The 24,809-nt window shown below is 31.6% G+C and overlaps 1 protein-coding gene across 1 annotated transcript in view; it reads right to left on the reverse strand.

The window, feature by feature from the left end:
• Nucleotides 1-23,052, reverse strand: part of LOC143239586 (nephrin-like) — a 111,704-nt gene extending 88,652 nt beyond the window's left edge. Inside the window, exon 1 of the mRNA XM_076480788.1 lies at nt 22,822-23,052. The gene's annotated coding sequence lies outside the window, so the exon portion shown is untranslated. The remainder of the gene's footprint in view (nt 1-22,821) is intronic.
• Between the last annotated feature and the right edge of the window lie 1,757 nt (nt 23,053-24,809).

Below are 24,809 nucleotides of genomic sequence, written 5' to 3' on the forward strand. Positions count from 1 at the left end.
TATTATTCAATTTCATGATCATTAGTAAATAATACTGCATTGATATTGTTATAATATTTTAAAATATACGTCGTCAAAGTTGATAAAAATTTTGTTTTATCGAGATCTACAAACATAAGTATGGAATAGTTATGGATATTCGACGACTTTGCTATGTATAGAAATATGCTGAAAGTAACTTGCTATTAAGTTTTAATAATGTTAAATTATTCCATGTTGTAAATTAAAGTGATGAAGAAATGTGGAGTTAGTATCTTCAAAATTTCAATCATTTTCATTTTGTTTTAATTTTCTATTTTCTACTTAAATCAGTGAAATTGACTGAATGATATAATTCCGATTAAATATATTTAAAAATAACTCATTAAAAGCAATTTCTTGGTAGAATACTCTAAAACTTTTTTTTTATTTTATTTTGGATGTAGCTATTTTCGGTGAGTAATATGAGGACCAATCAAGGCTTAAAGGTTCCAGCATGGCCAGGTGGTTAAGGCGCTCGACTCGTAATTTCAGGGTGGCGGGTTCGAATTCCCGTCACACCAAATATGCTCGCCCTTTCAGCCGTAAGAGTATTACAATGTGATGGTTAATCCCAGTATTCATTAGTAAAAGAGTAGCCCAAGAGTTGGCGGTGGGTGGTGATGACTAGCTACCGTCCCTTTAGTCTTACCCTGCTAAATTAAGGACGGCTAGTGTAGATAACCCTCGTGTAGGTTTGCGCGAATTTCAAAAACAAACAATCGATGCTTACACAATTAATTCAACTCTATTTATTTGCGAAAATTTATCGTTCCTGTTACTTCGGATTTTTTAGGGCTAGAAATATATGTGGTGATTGTCAATAATGTTTAAGGGGCTACTCCCTAGAGAACCGTTTAAAAGTAAATCTTTGTAAATCATTGAAGTATAAATTGAATTATTAAGGTTTTAAAATGACTGAAATTGCAAAATAAATTTCTTAACAATCTAATTTTTAAGTTTAGTTTCAGTAAACATTATATTTAGACAGTACACATGCAATTTAAGATAGTCATGTGATATGCCACTCTTATTTGCTTCGAACATATAAGTGTAGGGGTGTAAGAATGTCATGATTAGTCTGTAAGATAATTGGAAGAGAAAAGTGAAACAAACATAGTTTGACAGTGATCATAGTACTAGTATCTTTAATTTTGTTATGCGAAAGACACATCAAACTGTCATACTGCATGGAGAAACGTCTGACATCTCTTATCTCAGAATTGCTTGGAAAGCTTAGCTTCAGTAACATTTTGAACGCAGACTATAAGCAAAAATAACTAGAAACGTATTATACGTTTGATGAACCACGATATATTTTTTTTCTATTCCGATCTTGAAGTAAAAATATAGAAATAAGTTCAGAATAATCTTGAATCTGCTTATGTAGTTGATGTTTATTAAATTTCACTGAAACTTACTCGGAAACTATCTGCACCAAATGTCTCTGATTTTGAAGAAATAAGTACGAGGGAATAAAGTTAGTCTGTACCATACACCACTAACTTATGGATCACTCTAATCAAGTAGTGGTATTTGAACCTCAATATGATAATGTTTGTAGGCTTATAAGTGCGAAACATGAATGGTTTTTTTTTGTTTAGTTTATTGGTGGAAACCGGGCACGGACTATGAACTCACATTGCGGTACACTATCAGGTTCTCTGACTTATGTTATTGTGATAGGGTTTGAAGCATTCTCGTGTCAGTGATTGAATCTTTTGAATCGTCTTTTATAACAATAAATAGTATTCGCAATGTAACTGAACGCTGCTGTTAAATTATATTAACTCCACAATACAGCATTTTCGCATTGTAAGGTAAAAGTAATAATGAAACAATATGTCATTCTTACATCATCATATTCCTTATTCTGAACAAAAATCGTTTTCATGATATATTGCAAATATGTCACAAATGAGCTCTGAATTAGCCAATGACAACAATGTGGAACGAACTGTGGCCCATACTTCTCGTTGAGTGCATTACAATCGTTTGTTTGTTTGGAATTTCGCGCAAAGCTACTCAAAGATTATATGCGCTAGCCGTTTCTAATTTAGCAGTGTAAGACTAGAGGGAAGGCAGCTAGCCATCACCATCCACCGCTAACTCTTGGGCTACTCTTTCACCAACATTTAGTGGAATGACCGTTACATTATAACACTCCCACGGCTGAAAGGTTTGGTGCGACGGGGATTCGAACCCGCGACACTCGGATTATGAATCAAACGCCTTAATCCACCTGACCATGCCGGGCCTCATTACAATCGATCAAAATACTTTATCTCATCTCGTGAGGTTTGTGTTAAGCCGATACTCGACAAAAAGTGTTCAATGCTGTATAATTTAGTATTAACAGAATGTTACGTTTTCTCAATAAAATTAAAATAGATATTTCACGAAAAAATATTTTATTCTGAAGCAACACAGAGACAATCAATGATAAGTTTGAACTTTATTTACAGTTTTTTCTTACACTTTCATATCAATACAAGTTATTTCATTATTAATAAGGATAAGTTTCCTTTATATTCAGTCAAATTAGTGGTTTTTTAACTGGATATTTTATAACCTACAACAGACTTGACAAACTAATTACACTTCACATTTTTATTATATAACATTACTGCTTCAACCATTTCTGCTAATATTTGATTTTTTTAGGATATAAAGTTAATAATAAAATTCAGAAAATAAAACATTTATGGACCATTAGTCAAACGTTAATATAGTTACAATTTAGTTTAAAAATTACTCTAACACTGATGTGAGAATTTCATTTTTCTTCTTCATCGTTATAGAAAAAGAAAATTATTTTAAAAACGACGATTTATCCTATTGAAGCAGAGATATATAGAAATAGTTTCATTGTAGATGTGCACTTGTGGTGTATCTACTTTGAACATTTGCAAAAGCTATCTCATAAATCCTATAGTCATCTTGATGTTTTACTTCTAAATCAATATCTTATTTTTTGTCCTTACGGGTATCGTAGTTTACTATTTCATTTGATGTCAATATTTTTCTTCTAAACTTTCGATAGTAAAGCAAATCTTACATTTTAGATCTCATACCTGTACATCACTTATATAATAATTATATTTCGTCACTGTGAGGGTTCGAGAAATTAGTGCAATATTTTCGTATGCCTGTGTGAATGTTTTGTTTTGTTTTTCAAATCGCAAATACTTTTAATTATAGAGGTACGTAGTTAGTATTTTAAATATAGAATAATAATCATAACTTGTACGATTAATACTGTCAATGTAATTACTTTTGTTAAATGATCTTTCCATCATCATGTGTAAATAAATGAGTTAAAAAGGGACAATATTAATATATTTAACATGTTTCCTAACGACTCTATGTCAGTAGGAAGAAATTAGTGAACGCCAGTTATTGTCATAGTTTGATAAAATGTATTATATTCTTCAATTTCAAAGGATGTAAAACTGAATTAAAATGTAATTTATATTTAGAAATTAAATAAATTTCGGTATGTATTCACTTTATAACACTTGCCAAAAGACTGATAGACACAGTTTCTTTCTTAATACAAATATATTTTAATATACAAACAATAATACAACACAGAGTAACGGTTATTACAAGTAATGATCTATACCCCAAAGTTTTACAAACTATATCGAGTTTACTTTCTGGTCTGTAATTTCCTTGATATCTTATCAAAGGTTCACAATGAACAAATTAATCTTGAGTTTGTGTAGGTACAATTCATTTAATAGGGAGCTCGCTAGCTCTGTGTTCTTTGTGGATCACACGTCGAGTTTTTCACCGCTGAAGTTATATAACGTTTCCGTAAAACCACTAATGTCCGATGTGAATTTGCATAAGTTAAATTATTTGTAATATTCGAAATTCATAAATGTTTCTAGTCAAATACCTGGTTAATAAGCTTTAATCACAGTTATAGTTTTAAGATTTTTAGTATACCAGGTGTAGCAAACGAATACTATGTACTGTCTCTAGGCAGCCCCCCGCTAGTACAGCGGTATGTCTCCGGATTTACAACACTAAAGTCAGGGGTTCGATTCCCCTCGGTGGGCTGAGCAGATAGCCCTTTGTGGCTTTGCTATAAGAAAAACACCCGTCTCTAGGCTCGTCGCGTTGGTTACATTTGTAGGCGTGAGAAGAGTTTATAAAAATTTCAGCCTGAACAACAATATTTATGATATACTAATTTTTATGTACACATATATATTGTGAATTCTTAAACTCGAGAATCTTCTACGCCTTTAGTTAATATAGGGAAATTTTGGAATATAGATTTAACAGTAAAAAAGTTGTATATTTGTAAATAAAATTTAACTTAAACATCGATATTTAAACATATATATAATAAAATAGTAAATCAGTTACAAATGGTATATGAAATGGACTTCTGTATTTTTGTGTGACATCTCAGTAAAATAATAAAATTATCTTTATACCTTTTCAATCAGAAAAGACAAAAACTTAATCTATCTACATAAAGACAAACGTATATACAATCTATCCATAGACAAATACATGTATATAAGGTATATCTGTGAATATGTTTTTCTTCAACTATAAACAAATATAAAAGTTAGTTCACTTACAGAGGTCAAGCACGTTATATTAAGACAATTTTTATAGCGTAGTCACATTATTGTAGTCATTATTGCCAGTTCCGATCAGGTTCTGTCCCACAGTGGCACAGCGATATGTCTACGAACTTACAACGCTATAATCTGTATTTTGATACCCGTGGTGAGCAGAGCACAGTTAACCCCTTGTGTTGCTTTGTGCTTAATTTCAAACAATAACTGATCAGGTTCTATATGAAGTGATACAGACAATAACCTTGCATTGTAGTTCTCATTGCAGGAGTCTTTGTCATAAGACTGCCCTGCTCAGAACACATTCTTCCTGCTTGTAGCTTGATATAATTTATTCAGAGTATGAAGACGACTGTTTCCCATCGCCAATTTCAGCAGTTTGATCACACAGAAATTTATAAATGTTGTGTCCGTTCTCTTTACCTGTATATAAAAGTGTGAATTCCTATTATATTTTCCAACTCATGGAGGTGTGCAACGGTTGAACAAATATGACGTAGAAACAACTTTCGTTTACATAACCTGAGATGCTTTTCCAGAAGGATATCCCATTTTTATTAAATTAACTGGTACTTATGGTATGTGGATGACATGTGCTACTGACCTTTGTGTTGGTAGATTCTTACTTGATACCAGACACCAGTTCTCTGATCTGACCACGACTATTACATTTGAGTGTATCAATGTTTTACGTAGGAAAGAATTTTTACATTTCTTTCCAAGAATTGATGAGGTTTCTTTATCATCTACTTAAAATCCACCAAAAAATGTTAAACTTCGTTCTGATACTTTTGCATATTCAGAATTATTTTAACATAAAGTACTGAGCCCTCTGTGTAAAAACTGCTGAAATTTAGTTTCTGCAAATTAAGATTGACTTATATACAAATATTAAATATTATTCTTTCAATAGAATATTATTTATTGTCATTATTTTACAATCTTTTCATTCCTACGTGTGAAAATTCTCCTTAGACACAACTAGTAAAGCCTGGCATGGCCAGGTGGTTAAGACACTGGACTCATAATCTGAGGATTCGAATCCCCGTCATACCAAACACGCTCATCCTTTCAGCCGTGGGAGCATTATAATGTAAGGGTCAATACCACTATTCGTTGGTAAAAAAAAAGTAGCTCAAGAGTTGGCGGTGAGTGGTGATGACTTTCCTTTAGTCTTACACTGCTAAATTAGAGACGGTTAGCGCAGATAGCCATCGAGTAGCTTTGTGCAAAATTCAAAACAAATTAAAACCAAACCACAACTTGTAAAAACAAGGAGAGCATAGCAATGCTTGTAGACACTAAAATTTGATTTAAAACAACTCCATATGTACAGCTTCATAAATATAATTTGTCATCAATTTTCAACTAGAACTAGAAGAGTAATCAGAAAGATGCACACATTCATCACGCAGCTTTAGTCACAAAACATCTTTGACAGGACAATTAAAAATAATATTCTACTTAAGTCCACCAGTTTTCATTTTTGACTAAGTTATAGAAATATAGTGTAAAAAGTCCGTCCCCTGTTAACAAATAAGGACTGTTTCTTATTTTTGTGACGTTGCTGTGACTATAGCCTGCTCTCTTGACCCTTCAGGAGATAATAACTTAGAAGTTAAGTCATAGTCTAAGTCCAATTTTCTTCCAAATCAATTCAATTGTTTTTGAGAAGTCTTGCTGACAAACACACAAACAAACTCACACATACAGGAATAAAAACAACCTGATTTGTTTCGAATTTCGCGCAAAGCTACACGAGGGCTATCTGCGCTAGTCGTCCCTAATTTAGAAGTGTAAGACTAGAAGAAAGGCAGCTAGTCATCACCACCCACCACCCACTCTTGGGCTACTCTTTTACCAGCGAATAGTGGGATTGACAATCACATTATAACGCCCCCACGGCTGAAAGGGCGAGCGTGTTTGATGTGACTGGGATTAGTATCCACGACCCTCGGATTACTTAAAACAGCATCCGTCCACCTTCGGTAATGATACTATTTCAATCAATGCTTATCTGTAAAGAAAAACTTATGGAGCTTATAACAGAAATTAACACTTCTTCTACACATTCGGCAATTGTAAGATTTTGTGATCTAGAATAAATTTACTTAAAAAAACAAAAAATACTTCAGTATTCGTTAAAGCGCAAATTTGTTCATTTTGGTTCTTACTTTGAACATAATACAGTGATTTCTCCTTATCTTGATATCTATGTTTCAGAAACAATATTTTAAAGCTTATTCTTACAAATGAATAATACATAATTCGCGATAGACTAGCTTCACTTTACTTACCGCAGATGTGAACGCGAACCTTAGAACTTTAAGCCAGAGAGCTTACATCTGAGTTACCATGTTGAGTTTTAATTGTTGCCCCAAATATATAGTTAATGAATACATGTAATAAATTCCAAAATTGTGTACTTTTCATGTTTAAAGGGTCAATAATAAATTGATAATCTTATGGGATAGGTTTCTAAACTTCTGTTTAGACTCTACTACTAACTACTACATTTTTAACGAAGTTATCTGTGTGACTATTACATTCAACTTCTATGAGGTACTAAAATAGTATTTAGAGAAAAACATGATATATTATAAACTGTGGTCATCCACAAAGTTTCTCACGTCAAGATTAACTTCTCATACATCTCTGTGAAACGACCTAACAGCTCTGAATGATATTCCATTCCATATTGTATAATATAAAAACTCTTCAAGTTTTTATTACCAATTTGAGAAAGTATTAATGTCAGTCATTATTGATTATAAAATCAAACAGCATCGAATGTTTGTTTTCTTGTGCTTCAACCTCGTTTGTCATAATATTACACGTAAAAAGTATATATATATACATATTTTATTTTATAAGGAATTATGTATCCGCGTTAGTTTCGTTGTAATAATAAATTATTACGCAGTTAGCAACATCTATTTCGCCAAAGTATAAAATTTCATATTTATTGCGATATTCCATTTATTTATTTATCCATGAAATATATATATACACGTTTGTTTGTTTGATTGTTTTGGAATTTCGCACAAAGCTACTCGAGGGCTATCTGTGCTAGCCGTCCCTAATTTAGCAGTGTAAGACTAGAGGGAAGGCAGCTGGTCATCACCACCCACCGCCAACTCTTGGGCTACTCTTTTACCAACGAATAGTGGGATTGACCGTCACATTATAACAACCCCACGGCTGGGAGGGCGAGCATGTTTGGCGCGATGCGGATGCGAACCCGCGACCCTCAGATTACGAGTCGCACACCTTAACGCGCTTGGCCATGCAGGGCCGTACACGTTTGTTGTCGCATGCTTAGGTGTGATGCAATTGAGTTTCAGGCTTAATTTTCAATTCTTCTTTTAATTACAATCTTAAATAGTTGTTGTCGAAGGTTATTTTAATTAAGTATACTAGTATTATTTCGTTGTTCTTAAACAAATATCTCATTTTTACTATAGTTGCATCTATTAAGCATTAAGTACAAATTTATATAGGTATCATTTAACAAGAAATAATTAAATACTTATTTAATGGTAACGTAAATGCAACTTAATACATGTACGAATTTTGATTAGCCCACTGTTTTCATTCCTTTTACACTAAACTTATACATGTTTGTAGTTTTAGAGAAAAATCTTTCTTAGACTTGATGTGTTTTTTTCAGTAAGTTTTTGACAATATCTTGGTAAGTAAAATATATTACAAAGAAATGGCAATGTATAATCATAGTGTTGCTTATAATATAACATTTAAAATTTCCATATCAGAGTCATATTATGAGCTGATATCACACATTTCACTGTCCCCATTTTGGCTATGATTGTAATTAGTCATATATTTTCATCCCAGAGAAATATGTTTTGCCACTTCCTAAAAATATCGCGCTCTACACTTTGAAGGTGTTAAAAGGATAACGTTAAATCGCACTATTCGGTCGCATAAGGATCTTAAGAGAAGGCGGTGGTTGCTGTTGACCAGCCTTCTCTATTTCATCTGTTAGTTCAAAATTAGAGAAACTTGCATTGATAGCCCTTACAAAGCTTTAGACAAATATCCGAAAACAACAACAAAAGAAAATTATATTTTGAAGAAATCATAAAAATTTGATACTAAAACAAATTTTTAAAGAACTTCCTACGGTAAAGCTGCAGAGTAGTTTCAATAGAAGGAAATATAAAATAATAAAGGCCCAATGCTCAAAGTTCCGTAGAATAAAATGGAGTCAACAGCTGTATTCTTCATATATTACATAAATGGGTAAGACCTTCCTAGACCTTTTCCAAAGCTTCTCTCATAAAATCGACCACAAATTACTAAAATCTGTCGTGATATTTAAATCTTCAATTGTAGTTGAAAACGATTTTAATTATTAAATAATTATTAAACTAGAGTAATTCTAATCGTAACGATAATTTCTAATTACTATAGCAATATATGTTAGAGCAAATTGCGAATAACGTTTGATTAATCACTTATACGACATACATTTAATTATTCTCATTTCAATGTCCTTTGCGAAGCGCGAGCAAAATAAGGTATAAGATTTTCCATGTACTTACAAGCCTCCAGACTTTCAGTTTAGCCATTTGGCAACAGTGAATTTAAGTATGACATGGTGTCTTAAAATACACATAGCTCGAGATAAGTAATTAAGCATATTATGAATAAAGTTTGCATTTAAAAAAATATCAGCAGAAGAAGAAATTACAACAAGAAAAGTATTAAATTTTGTTCAATGAATTTTGGACATAAAACCTTAAGTCATGGTCAACTTAGAAAATAATGTTATAATAATATCTATTAAGAATTCGAATATAATTCATACATTATATTGAAATCTTCAAAAATGTTTATAGTGTGACATAATTCCAAACATATTTATCGAAAAATAAGACCCAAGAATGTGTAAAAGACGTTTCTTGCGAGCGAGAAATTCTATTAGTAACTCTACGACCATTATTTGATTTGTGATGATTTTTAACGTGTAGAATAATTCATATTTTTACTTTAACACAATAATACTTTATTGTGCAAAATATTATAAAATTCTCACCTATCTCTATAAAATAACAATAAATGCATTTTTATAATGTTTTATTTGCGCATGAAGGTCAACGAAGAATGTAATAGATAGTGAAATAAATTATCATTCCTATGTTAGTAGACTAGAACAAATTACTCCTTCAACAAAACAATCTATTAGAGAAAGATGGCGAGCAAAACAAAAGGATTAAAATAAAATAAATTCTTAATGTAAATTAACTTAATTTAGTTTATTTACACAGAAAGAAAATGCAGTACATTCTAAAGTAGCATGATAAGCAAACATATTATTCAGAGAATTGTGTTCAAGTATATCATAGAAACGAATCCATAGAAGAATATCACAGTTCATTGTAATAAATATAAAATGTAGTAAAGCTCATGAAAGTTTAACATTTACAATTACAAGTATTTTAACAATGGTTTATAAATAAGACTTTTAGCATTGAGACAGATTTCAATTATTTTGAATTTATATAATAAGTTAGATGTAAATGATAGCTAATGTTATGTTTAAGTTAGAAGGAAAAAAATAAAGAAAAATGCACTTAATGCACATAATCTGCACAGTGGTTACTGTTTCAAGCTCTTGTTCTATATGTTCGTTTGTTCTGTTATCAGGTTGTTTTGAAACACCCATGTAACATTTTACTATATGACTGATTTTTTTTTCACTTATAGTCAATGTGAAAATTAAGTTATTTAGTCTTGTTTCAGACATTGTTGTTAATGTTGCTGAATGAATGAATGAGAAAGTAAATGTAATTTATGATGTTTATGAAATCTTATGCATTACTTTAGTTCAAAAAGGCTATTTTCGTCTAACATAAGTCTTTCTTTAGAAATTATTTATTAAAATAATAAAAATTATGATGACAATTTATAATTCTAGTTAAGCATTCTATTGAAAGACATTTCCAATTTTTAGTTATTCCGTTGTATGCATTTCATGGCATTTGATTCAATCGACGGTGAATTATCGATCTCCAATTTGGTCTTAAGTGCCAGATTTTTTAATGTGCATGTTCAGAAAATGATACTCTTGGTTTGAAATACATTTAACTGTAAAACTGTTAACGTTAACGTGAGCACAACAAGTTAATATAAAAACCAAATAATTCACTTGTTATATACATATCGCCTACGTGTGACTTAATATCAGTTTCTTCCAAAAAAAAATTAAAATTCATGTGTACTTGTCAAAGTCTATGAGACAAAATAATTGCACAGTTTTCTCTGCCAAATATAAACCGTATAATAAATGTCTCTTATAAGCAGTAAATATGTTTATGTAACAAATTAACCATTTTTATTTTAATAAATATAAAACTATCATCTTTGCTCTTGTTTGTAATGGTTTATTGCATTAGAAATTCAAGTATTTCACTCACTCTTATTTATTAACGTTAGATTTCATTAAAATTATAAGTTGCATAGTTGTGGTTTTCTATGCTTTGTAACAAATTCATTAAAATAGATGAGTATTGTATTAAATTATTTTCCAACTGTGTATTCCAACAGTGCCTTATTTATGAAGCAACACATGTTGACTGACAGATTTGTATGACTGGAACATTTATTTTCAAGTAACATCACTCAAAAATATTTATAACAAATTTGTGTAAGTTAACAATTTACATTCTCGACAAAGGATACTACATTAACATTATGATCAAAGTCATAAAAAAATTAAAATAGGTGTATGCTAATTAATATTAATATTCAACTATAAAATGGTAAGTTTAATAATTTCAAATGTAGCACCTTCTAACCTTGTAATCATGAAATTAATTCTATCGTCTACTTAAAGTACATCGGTTTTCCGAGACTGACATTTACAAGTAATATACATCTATATTTTTTTTTACTTGCGACATCTGATGATCAATGGCAACTATCCTCTTTTACTGACCTGCAGTTTCTATATAATAACATTTCCAATATATATATATATAGATAGATTTACAAACTATTTCGGCTTTCCTTAGTCGACTCTCTATGACACAACGATAAGTAATTACTTTTTAGGGATATATTCGAACAACTTTTTACACCAATCTTCAGAAAGCATTCTCAAGAAAAGCTGGAAGCTTGTTCAAAAGATATACGCAGAGACCTAGCCCTTGATAAGTACTTCTCTGCATAGAGTTGATCGATAGTATCTTTTAGTGAACAATGCCAAACCTTCAGCCGGAAGCATGAGAACTTTTAACTTTAAAATAAGGGTTCAATACTTGCTGTGCACTTCAGTATAAATAAGCATATCTTATATTTTATTTAATAAAAATTGTGTAACATGATAATTTCTGTAGATAGCTATACAAACCTAAATAACAATTAATTAACTTAAACTATTTTGTTCAAGACATTTTCATAGTTGACTTTATTTTTGAACCACATTTTCCAGGCGTATAGAACATTAATCTTTAGATAATATATTTTACATAATAATATTCTTTTGCCCCTCAAATCTATCAGAAGTAACCCCGTTAGAGTATCTATTATGTTGCTTCCTAATGCCAAACATTTATGAAATTGGTCATTTGTCAGGCTAGTACTTAAACGAACATGGCAGATTTATATACAATAAGCCAACATTTTACTTTTTTTTGGGGGGGCGTAATATTTCCTTTAGTTCACAAAGTAGCTCCTTGTGGTGGTACTACTAAACTACTGATCGACAAGTGCATTATTACTGGAGGGGGGAGCTCTGCAGTAGCTCAGCGATAAGTCTAAAGACATTATTATCATCATCATATGCTGTCTTCCTCGGGAAAGTTGGGTGTCACAATCTTCCATCTCTGTCTGTTCTGTGATTTTCTCACCAAGTCTTCAAATTTTTCTATGTTATTCCAGTCTCTAGTGTTTGTTAACCATTGTTTTTGGTCTTCCGCTATTTATTTTCCTTTCTATTTGATCCTCTAGTAGGACTCGCTAGATGTTTCGTCTCATAATATAGCCAAAATATGCTACTTTCCTCTTCTTGATGGCTGATACAAAATGTCTTTTAACATTCAGTATACTGAGAACTTCTTCGTTTGTTACTTTAATTTTCCAGGATATATTCATTATCTCTTTGTACACTCACATTTCAAATGATTCCAATTTGTTAATCAATGCTTGTGTTAATGTCCATATTTCACATCTACATAATGAAATTGACCATATATGACCCATTATAATTCTATTTTTATGTAATTATTTTATTTTATGCTCTCTCTTCAAAACTTCTGTCTCTTCACATTTCATCCACCAGGTTTCCTTAGCATCTTCACATTTATTTTGGATTTTTTTATCTATTTTTTGTATCGTTCACTTTCTTTACGTCTTTTTCTGACTTCCATTATATCCAATATATCATCCGTGATCCATGATTTCTCTTGACATTTTTCGTCTTTGGGAGTACTTTCATTGCAGACTCCACCATAACTTTCTTGAGTGATATCCATTTCTGTTCAGTTATTTCGCTATCAGTACTTTGTATGAGATATTCATTTTTGACCACATCAGATTGGTGCACTTCTACTGCACATCTCGTTTTGTATTCTTCTTGTTTCGGCAGCTTCATGACCAGTTGGTCATTTACGCTTCGTTTTGCTGGCTTCTTCAATTTAATTTTCATCTTTTCCACCACGATTTCTACGTCTAAGGATCATGATTATGTATGATCCTTATGTTACCCCTGTATGTGTTACCCCTGTCTAAAGATATATAATGCTAAACATCAGATTTCGATATCCATGGTTGGCGCAACACAGATAGTCCTTTTCATAGCTTTTTACTTTATTGTTTAATTATTGACTACTTATTCTTGAATACACAGCAAAAATGTCTCATGTTGAAGAAGCTAAAACCATTGTCAGCGTAAAAAACTTAATCTAGTAAATTAATTATCATGTAAACGCAATTCAGTATAAGGAAATAGTTTCTCGTTTTTTCTGTTCAATTTTCCCTGATGACTGATAAATTGAAACAAACTCAAATGTGATAATAAGTTCTTATTATGTCAATATTTAGCTTATTCTACATTTATATCATTATGTTACATCTAAGGTTCGTTAGACTTAAGAAGAAGACAAACTCAAATATAGGAAGTTCATTAGCAAATATATGTAATATATTATATGAAAAATGAATTCATTATTTATGATTTGCTTTACGAAGAACATGTTCCAGGTTATGAGAAATACCTTACAAGTCACAAGAATAATACTGGTGTTCTTACTGCAGTGAAATGCGTTTGTACATTCCCGTAGCTCGTTTTGACGTTTAATTTAACAACAGTCAGAACGTTTTAAATTAATAATATATAATTTTTTTTCAGTTTCTTTATTTACAACACATAGTAATCAAAACCACATTAATGAGAAACGGAAATGGATCTCACATATAAATAATTAACGTTAAAGAAATAAAATTAAAAGAATTCATCAAGCCAGTTTTTCGAAAATAAACTTGCTCTTAAATAGTAACTGAAAATACTGTTAAACTCACTTTTTCTTAGAATTAATTTATTAAAACTTAAATATAGTTTATATTTCAAAATACTAGTTCAGTGTAGTCCAGCATTTTATAAACACCTGTTTGCTATATGAATGATTTATTTAAAGTTTTCAATGGTTCTTACTGTTCAAATATTAATTTGCTGTGTGTTATAGTAAATTAAGAAACAACTATTTATAAGCATAATGAAGTGATTTATTTTAGAGAGAACTCTCTACATGGTTTGACAGAACATTAGTCTGCCTAAAGAAGGCAAACCAATGTTTTATTAAAAGATTTAACTATGTTTTGGTCTTGATTTTTTGGTACAACCTAGTTCTGCCGTCTATTTCTTTCTTTTTCTGATCCGAGTCGCGCTAAACATGCTCGCCCTCCCAGCCGTGGGAGCGTTATAAAGTGACGGTCAATCCCACTTTTCGTTGGTAAAAGAGTAGCCCAAGAGTTGGCGGTGGGTGGTGATGACTAGCTGCCTTCCCTCTAGTCTTACACTGCAAAATTAGGAACGGCTAGCACAGATAGCCCTAGAGTAGCTTTGTGCGAAAATTCAAAACAAACAGAAAACAAAACAAACTTTCTTTTTCTGTCTTTTTGTTGTTGTTGTGTTTTGCTTGAATAGATTTTATTAACTGAACTATAAATTATATTGGCCATAGAAGACAACTCCGAGATAAAGGTCAGTTGAGTGCTTTGGTTTCAAGCTATAACAACTTTAACATCCTAGTTACATTGAGATAAGTAATGTCAGTCAAATGAGGTTTATACGTCAAAAACTAAACTTTACAATGTGACTGAGTTTGCCAAGTTATTAACTTATGACTTAGCTTTAGTATTTTTAAACAAATATCCCAGTTTCATTTTTCCTTTCTACATCGCATTGAAGTAAATTTTAAATACAAAGCTATGTAACTAGCTACCTTCGCTGTATTTACCTTGGATATAAAACACCATTATTAGCGTTAAAAATTAAAAACCCTCAAAAGCATTGCTGAACTACCAAGTGGCTTGGATTAAATCAACTTCGGATCACTTATCTAACTAGTCACTGCCACAGATCAGCGGAAACTTTCAATACTAATCGTTTTATGTTTCATGTCATGCGATAATAAAAAAATACTTAAAGAATGTCACAACTCTAATGTAGTTCTTCACGTTTTTTTGAGTTCATGAACACACAAAAACATTCATGTAAAATAACACAATTTTGTTGGAAATATTTGATTCAACGTTTAGTTTACAACAATTGGAGATGTACGTATGTTATTTATTTTGTTATTTCTAGGCAGCAATTTTTGTTTTTATTGTATGTTGATAACTAGGCAAGAATTAAGTGGTTTTATCAAGTAAAGCAAGTTCCCACAATGGAATACGGTAATCATTTTCCTGCACCAGGTATATGTAGTCAAGGTAAACGAAGAATCGTTGTCAGCAGATGTAGATTTGGCTCTGTTAGCATAATCACTTAAGGTGCATCAAGTGGTGTACAACGTAGCTATAAAATACTTATCTACTCATGACCTTAAAGCATTTATAGAAATTCAACGTATTTAAACACCTCCTGACTTTTTAAATTATTATGATTAAAATTAGTAAAAAATAGTTTGTTTGTTTTTTTAATTTCGCTCAAAGCTACACGAGGTTTATCTTACAGGTTTAACAGTGTAAGACAAGAGGAAAGACCACCCACCGCCAACTCATGGGCTACTCTTTTAACAACGAATATAGGGATTGACCTTCACATAATAACGTCCCACGGCTGAAAGAGCGAGCAAGTTTTGTTTAACGAGGATTCGAAACCGTGACCCTCATATTACGAGTCAAGCGCCTTAATCACCTGGCCATGCCAAGCCTACAAACAATGGAAAAAAATCATTTAACCAAAAGTAATTTTCAGTTCCCAATATTCTTAACACCATTCAATTTCTGTTCATTGGTTGTAATTTACCACACAATCCAATTTATTTCTGAACATTTCTCCTATATTTCTCAACTTTACTTATTTGTTGAGTCAGCAAATAATATTTTTTGATAGGAAATCATTTTATTCAGCTTTGATATATGGCACTATCTGCAGTTAAGCTAATATTTCTGTCAGCAGATAGCTATTGGTATTGCCAGAATATATCAATAAAAACTGTAAAATATAAGCTAACAGTTAATATAAGAATTATTTAGATATTTTGCATAGTTAGTTTATGATACTAAGCCACGTATGTTAAAATATAATATCAATGTCACAATTGCAAGCACAGAGCTTTCAAAGCACCTCACAGTCATCTTTAGAATAGAATTAATAAAATAATGGATAAATGTACAATGAGTACAATTTTTAAAATAATGTAATATATATAAATATTATACAAATACATACAAGGTGTATAGAAACCATCGACAAAACTGCAAATATGACTTAACACATATATCCTTAACAAGTCGTATTGACTATGAAGAATTTAAAGAATCTTTCAAATATGTTTATTTTATATTTCAAAAAAATTAAATATAAAAAATAAATAAGACTTATTGAATATTAGATTAAGCCTGTTTAGCTTGAATTTCAATTATTCTATTTTTTCCTCATGAAGTTAAAATACATATTTTAAAATTTTTACGATGGATGAAATATCTTTGTAATCAGATCTAATGTTTGCTTTAATATAAGAAATTCCTTTATGTTGTCAGGATCCACACATCACTGACTCTATTTTCCATTTCAGGAGAGAATTGAATGATATCTCGCTGGAATGGAACTTTTGATAGCCTCATTTCCAAAGTACTGAACTGTTTGTAAGTAAAAGGAGTTTCCCATGGCGTATGCCCAATAATTTTAGAATAGAACAACCGCAAAGATAAAATCTTCTTGTGACAGTTTTTATTTTTTTACAAAGTCTTAACAATAGTCTTCAATGTAGATTCTCAATATATTTTTATAAAAACAAGTTAGCTGCAGATGTTTTTTTTTACGTTCCTCTTATTTTGTCCATTGAGTTTCAAAATTAAAAGTATGTAATAAAACAGAAGCTAATACTTATGTATTGTTTCCGATGAGTCGATGCCCAATGGGCGTTTCGTACAATACCAGAACTCATCAAATGGGATAGTGGATGAGAAAAAAGGGAATCTCTGAAACTGTACTTGGATATGACTTACAATACTTGAAACATTAAGGTTTAAATGCAGAAAGCCCGCGGAATATTGGAGACCAATAGGCTTATTCTAAAAAAAAAAAAATTAAAATGTATATTTTGTTTTTCCCTATTTTCTCTTAATTTCTCTCTCGTGGTTCGAAATCAGAACTATGTGAAAAATAGTTTAAAGTAAAACTGTGTTTGTTTTTTTGTTTTCGAGCAAACCTACTCGATGGGTATCTGCGATAGTTGTCCCTAATTTTTCAATGTAAGATTAGAGAGAAGGCAGCTAGTCATCACCACCCACCGTCAACTCTGAGGCTACTCTTTTACCAACGAATAGTGGAATTGACAGTCACGTAATAACGCCCCCACGGCTGAAAGGGCGAGCATGTGAGGTGCGACAGGGATTCGCACTCGCGACCCTCGGATTATAAGTCAAGTGCATTAACCATCTGACCATGCTAGGCTTATTGGATAGTGTCTTGTGGAAAATAAAAAAACTATGAAACGCTACTAATACGCACGTTATATTTCGAGAGCCAATAGATAAGTTACGAAGGATATGGAAAATAATGATGTAAAATTCATATAGCTGAAAAATGAGCAGCAGTTGAATGATAAGGTATATATATATATATACGTCCGCAGGATGAATACGTATTTCGAATAGTAACTTGAGAAACGAAAGAAAATATTTCAAATGTAAAATACAGAAAAAAACTAATAATTATATATTATATTATGTGAGAAGTGGGTATTATGGCATATCAAATAAATTATAGTTTATTGTGCATTGCAATATTTTTAGCGTATTCAGGCCTACAAAATTAAATTCCCGTGTGTTTTCTTATAGCAAAGCCACGTCAGAATATCTGTTCTGTCCACCGAGGGCAATCGAACCCCATGATTTTACAGTTATAAATCCGAAAACATGCTTATCCCAGGAAGGTACGTAATTAAAAGTATAAACCGTTTCGTAAACGTCAGTTATTGTTTTTCGTATTTTTCTAGAACAAAACACCAATAATATTTCAAAAGTCAGAGATTTAAAGAAAAGTTTAATTTTCTAATTAATTGTTATTCATAATTTCTTGTTTTTCTGTCTTTATATATATAAATGAAGTTTTGATTAACAATAGGAATTTAAATTGTGTAATACAAAACAATTATAAAAGAAACGTTAAACTCCCTTACCATACTTTATCAAAGTTATGTAATAAATTAATTTGAAAATTTTAAACATATATCTTTTATAAGTTATAAACATAAGTCAATAAGGGAAACACTAATATGTAAATTATATGACTAAATGGTGAATTGTGTAGTGTTAAAGCTGATTAATCAGGTTAACTAACTTCTCAAAATATGTTTAACTTAGAGAAAAACACTACTCCTGAAGGGAGCATCTACTTTCTACCACAATGTAAATGTAAGTTTTATAACTGTAATACTAAATTATCTTCAGTTGTAAGTTATTTTAACGGTGGGACTGTTATCTGACTTCAATAGAACAGCAGCAGTACAATCATAATTTTTAGTTGTTTTTTTTTGTTTCAAATGTTTGATTTGACTATGGTGGCGTATTATATAATCTTGTTATAAAGCTAATATGAAAATGAATAGGCTTTCTTATGATAAGTATATGGTAGGAATTTTATCAAATTCTAGTGTTTATCTACTTTTAAATTATTTGGTGACTATTAAAAGTACTTGATATTTATCAAACACTCTTGTTGTTTCTTGGTTTCTAATCCCCATTATTAAGTTTTCTCCAGCTCATTACATTTACTTGTCTACTTTTTGGCTCTTACTAAGAATTTAACTTTATTTAATAATTACTGTTGCACGCTTCACGTGATGTAGATTAAAGTTAGATTGTTAGACGTACCTCATAGCATATTAAATGTATTAGTATTATTTTATTACATTTAACATGCTTGCTGGTTCGACATGTTTCTAAACAGTTACCAAGTTAATTCAATAAAATAATAATAGTTTATAGTGTAATGGTGTTTAAATAAACAAATAGTGTACTAGCAAAAAGTCCTTTTCGTAATTCTAAATTTGTGAGATAGATCAAACTTAACGAACAATTAACCAGGATAAGATCGTAATAGTTATTGCAAATCAATCTGGTAATACATTCTATGTCCCAGCTTGCCGGAAGCTCACTTGTATTGAGGAAGGGCTTTATCGGTACTGGGTTTAAAATTTATGGTTTGTTTGTTTTTGAATTTACGCTCAAAGCTACACGAGGGATATCTGCGTTAGCCGTTCCTAATTTTGCAGTGGAAGATTAGAGGGAAGGCAGCTAGTCATCACCACCCACCGCCAACTTTTGAGCTACTCCTTCATCAAGGAATAGTGGGATTGACTGTAACGTTATAACGCCCCCATGGCTGAAGGGCGAGCATGTTTGGTGCGACGGGAATTTGAACCGGCGACTCTCATATTACAACTCGAGTGCCTTAACCACCTGGCCATACTGGGTCCAGAAAGGTATAGTGTGTTTAGCTTATTATGGTACATTCTTCTTTACTTCAATAACAGTTGTACTTCAATTACTATACCAGTATTCTAACTATTTATCAAGAGATTTAGATTTTCATTTAATTTCTTATTTATTATGTTGAATCTTTAGCAACTATCTTTTCTATTTACTATCGATACTATCCTGCAACTCAATTCTATAGCTGAACTCTTGTAAACATTTATTTCAAATGTCAGGCCTCTCTAAAGTTACATCGTTTAGTTGGCTCACATTTGTTTGAAGTTATGTTAAGAAGGACTGCGTATAAGTTTGTTATTCAGTTATAATGATGCCGGTTAAAGTCTTTCAATGAACAGAATTTGAAGTAAATTGGTGTTTTCTCTTTCGTATGTAACTCATACGCTATTATTTCTCTAATTTTACTTTAAACTCAAATGTTTAATATTTATTGCTTATTGTTACGTTTTTATCATAATTATTATTTCGCATTGTTAGTTCAGAACATCGACTTACACTACCGTAAGTCCTTTAAGGTCCCTGAAATTCGTTAAATTCCAACTAAAATCGAACATTTTCATATATTCCTTACAAGCATCAACGTAAGAACAATATATGTAATTAGTTAATCTCATTGCTGGATTAATTTTTATTTTAGACCTAATTAGAAAACTTGCCCTGATATGAAATTAATATTAATTTTTTTAATAATTTCACATGAATAGTAAAGGGCATTCTAACAAATAAGATGTCTTTTCAATAAATGTCCCATTTTTATAACAATTATGAAAGGGGATAACATACGTTCTCGTATTTTCTTTTATGTATGTCATTTTAACTTCTTTTAATAATGTTTTTCTTATCGCGAAAACAAACTAAAGTTAAGAATTAAAGATTATTGCAAATCAATATCAGAGACTGAAAGGAACAAAGAAAGAAGTTCCGAGGACTGTCTGGGTCCGTCTTTTCTCCTCTCGGTACAATTACACAAGATAACTTGAACAAGACAGAGAATTAGTGGTGAATGAAAAATATCTATGTAACAGGAGCTTGTAGCTGATATTTTCTGTTTTGTTTTTTCAATGACAAGATTTACTACTGGATATCAATCAAGATTACATTTCATAAATTATTGTCCACTCTGGAAAATGAAAATCAACGGAATTTGCGTTGGAAGAAACGAATCTGATGAACATTTTTTTGATATCTGAATTACTGTTGCACAAAAATCAATATATTTAGTTAAGAAAGGACAAAAACTTGATTCCGAAATTCTAGATAATATGCGAATATAAAATATGTTTATTTTAAAAAACATTTTATTTAATCCTTTTTCACTTATTTTGATGCCCTCTAGCGGTTGATAATTAAGTCTGCAGGCTAATAACGTTAAAAGTTGGGTTGCGATAATTGTATTGGGCAGAGTAAAAATAGCCTATTGTGTATCTGTTCACTCAACAACAGCCAAACACTTACTTATTTGATTATCTTGTCGTATATAAAACATAATAAACATAATAAAAATAAGGAAAAGTTGGTCACAAAAGTAAATATATAAACATCGTGCCAAAAACGAAGAGACAAAAAACAGAAGGAGATGGATATGTAAGTTAATTCAAGTGAGGTGGAAGTATTGTACCATACGTTCTAATGCACATAACACGTTGGATTAAAAAAATCAAGATATAGACCTTAAGTGCATTGTAGTTAATAAAAGAGAGATAGGAGTTGTATATATTAATGCACTTTAGACGTTTTAAACTATAAAACAATCACAATATACGACCAAGGTGTATTTATACACAATGTTATGCATATGTGGAAGCTCACTGTTCGATATATGGTTAGTAAATAGTCGCATTTATGTACGAGTGGCCTGTAATAGCTATGAGGTTAAGGGTGCTCGACTGGTAATCTGCTGGTTGCGGGTTAAAATATCTGTCACACCAAAAATACTGCCTTTCAGATGTCAGGGTGTTATAATCTTACAGTCAATCCCATTATTCATAGGCAAAAGAGTATCCGAAGAGTTGGCTGTGGATGGTGATAACTAGCTGTTTTTCTCTAGTCTTATACTTTCGAATTTGGGATGGCTAACGCAGATAGCCTTCGTGCAGCTTTGCGCAAAATAAAAAAAAACAAACAAACAAATATATGAATGTACGCAAGTCTTAGTGTGTAAATTATAAGCCTTAATGTACAAACTTTTAAAAATTTATAGGTAGACTAATAATTTAAAAAATAAAGTTCCCACGCTATAAGTGGAACAGAACTAACATTAAAAGTTATCACCCCTGAGATTATTGTAGAACATTTAATACTTAGCAATTTATTAAGCTTTCCAAAGTATATTAGTGAATCAATTTTGATCTTTAACATCCATATAAAGATGACAAAGACAGTAGATAATTAGAGTTTAACAATGAATGTGAGGATAAATTAACATACACGTTACTGCTTTATGCATAGTTTAAAAATATAATTAAGCGTTTAATAACAAAGTGCTTATGCTTAAGTATAAAGCTACACAAAAGGCTACCTGTGTTCTGCTCACAACGGGTATCGAAATCTGGTTTTTAGTGTTGTAAGTCCTCAGAGGTATCATTGTGTCAGTGGGGCAAGTAATAAGCTAACCCTCGTTAGCATATACATAAATAGTGTAACATGTGTTTCGTTCTAAGTAGTGTAGATATGATCCTAATACATAGATTAATATAAACTATAAATAAACAAGAAATTTTATCAGTTGAATATATATATATATATTACTATATAAACTATAAATAAACAAGAAATTTTATCAGTTGAATCATTGCTGTCATCCATTAACGGGAAAGATAATAACATAATAGTGCTCAACACTTTCATATCAAATCCCGATTCAATTTAATAATATTTTATTGCTGGACGTTTAAGACAAATCTGCTTTTCAAAGAAAATATAAAAATGGTTTAAGTTTTCAAACTGGAATTTCTATAGAACTGCAAGCAAATGTAATGTATCGAGTATCGCACAGTGATTATCAATAACTTACTTGATAAATCGTTCACTTCAGCAAATTTTGGTCCAGCTGATGCATATAGCACGCGTCACCAAATTCAGTTTAAAAAGGTAATACACTATGTCTGTACTATGACCAGGTATTGTATTTGCTAAATCAATACCTTACTGTTATGAACGATACTTATCAAGAAACTGAAGATGCCGAACTGTAAAGAAACTCCAGAAGAAGTTAATACAGTTTTCTCACGTCTTTCATCGAACGATGGCGTAGTATCGACTGGTTGACGGCCTGTTTCTTTCAGGGTATGCATGTTATTGTGGAAGATGAGCACAAGATGGCGCACTAGGTGGTCAAAAACAAGTAAGAAATTTATGCTAACTCCACTAATTCAAATGTATAAGAGATATTAATGATTAAGAGTTATTAAGAAAGACAGATAATAATGTGTCTCACGGTAAAAAACACAGCCTGCAGGACCTACTGTGTCTCATTAACAGGGAGTGACATTTAGAGATTTTCCATCTTCTGTACTACTGACTGTGGTAATTTAAACTATCACGCTTCCAGCCGAAGTGCCCTACTGAGCTGTTACTTCACGTACCAAATATCAGAACAATTCACTAATAAATACTTGACATATAACATCTGTAATTTTTATTGTTTCTTTTCTTTAATTTTTTTGCACTAAAAACGGCCCGGCATGGCCAGTTTGGTTAAGGCGTTTGACTCGTAATGTGATGGTCGCGGGTCAAATCCCCGTCACATCAAATATGCTCGCCCTTTCATTTGGGGGTATTGTAATGTGACGGTCAATCCCACTATTCATTGGTAAAAGAGTAGTCCAAGAGTTGGCGATGGGTGGTGATGACTAGCTGCCTTCCTTCTAGTCTTACACTGTTAAATTAGGGACGGCTAGCACAGATAACCCTCGAGTAACTTTGTGCGAAATTCAAAAAAATAGGAAAGTTTTATTTGATAGAAAACGACATTTTATTTGTATTTCTTTTCAAATTTGATAAACTAATATATCTTTACAAACTACAATTAGAAGTCTCATTTTTATGTAAATATAAGTCATATCTGTGAGTTATTAAACAGAAATCGATCAATTTTATTGCAAAAGATCACGTGTGCTATCGGTATAATATTCTTACCACAGCTTCAACAAATAAGTAAAAGTGAACCGTTTTTAGTTATTCGGATTAAAGACTGGGGATTTAGTTAGTTAGTTAGCTTGTTTTTTTAAATTTTGCACAAAGCTATTCGAGGATTCTCTGCGCTAGTTGTTCCTAATTTATCAGCGTAAAAGTAGAGAGAATGCAGTTAGTCACCACCACCCACCGCCCATTCTTGGGTTACCCTTTTAGCAACGAATAGTTGGATTGATTGTCACATTATAAGGCCCCTTCGGCTGAAAGAGCAAATATGTTTGTTGGGAGAAGGATTTAAGCCCGCGCCCTTGAGATGATGTGTCGAGCACCTTAACCACCTGGCCATGCCTGGCCGAAATTAATTTTGGTTTTTCGAAAATAAACAGAAAGCTACACCGTGGGCTATCTGTGCTCTGCCCACCACAAGTATCGAAACCTGATACGCTGCAGATAAGCTGCTGTGCTACTGGAGTGTAGGCTAATTTAAAGCATCAAAACTATGAGATTAAAGGATGTGTGGTACATAAGTATTGGTTAGACTAAGAAAACTAATTTAGTAGTTTCTTGCTCAAGTTTTCAAAGTTATTATACCCGTGGATGGGTGTTATTGGTTATTCATTACCAACTTTTCCGAGGAGTTTAGTAAATTTTATGAAATTTTCCTAATTAAAGAGCGTTTATCTTCACACGATATTTGCTAAAGCAATTAGCATAAATAATGACGTCTAATAAGACTGTAAAAATTGCATGGGGTCGAGGACAAGACACTATTAATCTAAACTCCATGACGTTACTATAAAGGAAGCTATTAATACTGTTTTAGAGAGGAAACTACCGCCATATATTTTACAGAATCTGAATAGTTCT

The sequence above is a fragment of the Tachypleus tridentatus genome, chromosome 13 (assembly GCF_004210375.1).
Source record: "Tachypleus tridentatus isolate NWPU-2018 chromosome 13, ASM421037v1, whole genome shotgun sequence".
Taxonomy (NCBI): Eukaryota; Metazoa; Arthropoda; class Merostomata; order Xiphosura; family Limulidae; genus Tachypleus; species Tachypleus tridentatus.